The 2,730-nt window shown below is 32.9% G+C and overlaps 1 non-coding gene across 1 annotated transcript; it reads left to right on the plus strand.

Moving 5' to 3' along the window:
• The first annotated feature begins 2,432 nt into the window (after positions 1 to 2,432).
• Positions 2,433 to 2,505, plus strand: Trnam-cau (transfer RNA methionine (anticodon CAU)). The gene has a single exon. It is a non-coding gene; the product is annotated as a tRNA-Met (tRNA).
• Positions 2,506 to 2,730: the final 225 nt, after the last annotated feature.

Raw genomic sequence — 2,730 nt, forward strand, 5'->3', positions numbered from 1 at the left:
TGTCCCTTCCAAAAATCTTCAGGCAGGGAATTGCTAATTGATGCCACCTGGGCCCCTACCCTACCCTAACCCTAACCCTAACCTCCTGCCATCTGCTTCTCACCTTTTTTCTATGTATGTGTGGCAAAATATCATGTACATGACATCAAAATTGACACAAATAACAAGTGCTCATGAAATAAAATTTAAAAATGAATCCAGATACCTTTAATTCACATGATTTTAAAAGGTTCCATTTAAATTGGGTAAACAAATTAAAGTAAAATGTCTTTAAAATTACTTAATTCCCAAGTCTCTAGGTCAAATGTTGATGTCTATAAGATGCCTAATATCAGTTATTTCTAGGACTTTTCATCAACAGGAAAGAGAGAGCAGATACTTTTCAATACACTTGTCTGATATCTTGGTTTTTATAGAAAAATAAGTGAATTAGATTTGACATATATAGGATTACTTAAATGTGTTTGTTAGAGACATCTGATTAATTACAAAGTTAAAATGCTAACTGATAAGTAAAATCGAGTACTCTTAACTCCTTAAATTACATGGGGAACATACTTAAACATTATTGGTGTTTAAATTAGATTGGTAAATGAAAAGGATTTAAAATTGCTTTGTGTCATCACTAAAAACAAGGTTAATATAAATCCTAACAGGTACAATTCTATATACAAAGGGGTTTAAAAGTTTCAACTGTGTTTCAATTAGAGTACTATAAATAGCATAATATATTTCATCCTATTAAAATAGAGTAATTCATCTAAATTCAAAAATTTCATGAGTTGTTTCAAAATGTAAATGAAAAGGGGTCAACAGATAGGAAAGAGAAATATAAAAGATTAAAGGTATGGTAGTATACTTAGTAGAAGTAAAATGTTCTAGGTAAGAAAGTCTATGTGATAAAATACATGAGGTTCTAAGTAAGTGATAAAAAGTCTATGTGTAGTAAAGGACAAATTTCAACAAGCGTGTGTAACTAAGTTGGTTATATATGTGAGACAATCAGTTAAAGCTATTTAAGGTTTTTCGTAAGGTCAAATACTAACGTACTGATATAAACCAAAACTTAGTCCATATGTTAAACTGACAAGGATTTCTTAAAAACACTAATTTACTCCTAACACTGTGTTAAGTTTTATTCTTTAAAACAATTAGCCTTAAAAATTAGGTTTTGTACAATTATGGTTAAACAACTGTTAGAATATTGTACTATGTTACATAGTCTAAATTTTTTCTTTAAACTAAACTTTGTTAATATAAAAATATCAAAGTAATTGTGAAGAGGTCACACTTCTTTTTACATTAAATGTGTTCATATCTTCCAGGTATACAAGTCTTTAAAGCATAAAATACATCAAGTTGCTGTTCTGCAAACTAAACTTTTCTGTAATGGTAATTTTAAACTTATAAGAATAGCAAATTTTATTGGAAATTTATTTACATAATTTAATGTTCTATAACAGGACCTATTATCAGTAGGATATATGTAAAATTTTATGTTACTTTCTACAGTGGGATAACAATGTAAATGTATTTCTAAAAGATAATGAGAGCCTGATCTCTTTAAAGTTAATATCATAAAATGTGAAAACATAAAAGCATTTTGTCACATAAAAGGAAAATTAAAAGCTCTCTCAGCCTCTCCTTGATTTAGGTTTTGGATGTAATGTTATATCCTGTTGACTAACATTCATATAGACTCAGGAAACAATATATGTAAACCTTGTAAAATGATATTTAAAGAGGAGGCAAAGATCAGCTTCAGAGTAGAACACTTTACCTGAGATTTGTGAAGAGCCCTGCCTTGCCTGAGATAAGGCTCTGCCTCCCACCTTACTGCATGTTAGAGTGGCTACAAAATAAGCCAGACTTCAGCTTATTTAAAGTTATATTCAAAAGATTGTGTTTTGTTGTAAAATTACTGTGATCTCAAACAGGGGATATAATGTGCAGGTCTGCCAAAATTCAAGACAACTATTACACAAATGATGTTTTTACTGTTGTTAATTCCATTTCATATTTTACTTGTAAACTGTTGCCTGATTAATGTTTTGAAGAAGTGCTGCTTCAATAACTACCTAAATTAATTTGAGATAATAAGTCACCACCTATAGGACAAATAAGATTAACTAAAAGGGGGTAAATAACTATAAAGTTATAGACATTGAAGTTGAAGCCCAGTACTCTTACTTTATGACTGGTGAGACTAGTTTACTAGTTTACTGGATGTTTAAGATCAAACTTAGAGACTGAGATTCAAATAAAGGGGCCCAAAAAAAAAAAAAAAACAATATTTGGCTCTTGCCTTGAGTCAGCCTGAATTCAGGGAACAAGAGAACTTCTCTAAGGAGCTTTGCAACTCTGGGCCACACAAACTCCTGATCAGGGAGACTGATGAGATCACTGGAGGGTGGAAAGACAATCAGTGGGCTGGGGATATAGCTCAGTTGGTAGAGTGTTTGCCTCATAAGCACAATGCCCTGGGTTCAATCCCCAGTATCCCCCCACCCCCCCAAAAAAAAGGTCAATCAGTGCACCTGCTGCAGAGGGGGGGTCCTTGGAAAAGGGAGACATCCCTGATGCCTCCAAGGGAAGCCATAACATCAAGGAGATCCTACCTAGTGAATGGCACTAAAGGAGTTAAGAAGCTGCTCTCAAGTTCCATATGAGTGACACCTATGGGAACTCAGCTGACTCTTTAACAGACAGGAAGAGGTCAATTTGACCAGC

This window comes from Sciurus carolinensis, chromosome X, assembly GCF_902686445.1.
Source record: "Sciurus carolinensis chromosome X, mSciCar1.2, whole genome shotgun sequence".
NCBI lineage: Eukaryota > Metazoa > Chordata > Mammalia > Rodentia > Sciuridae > Sciurus > Sciurus carolinensis.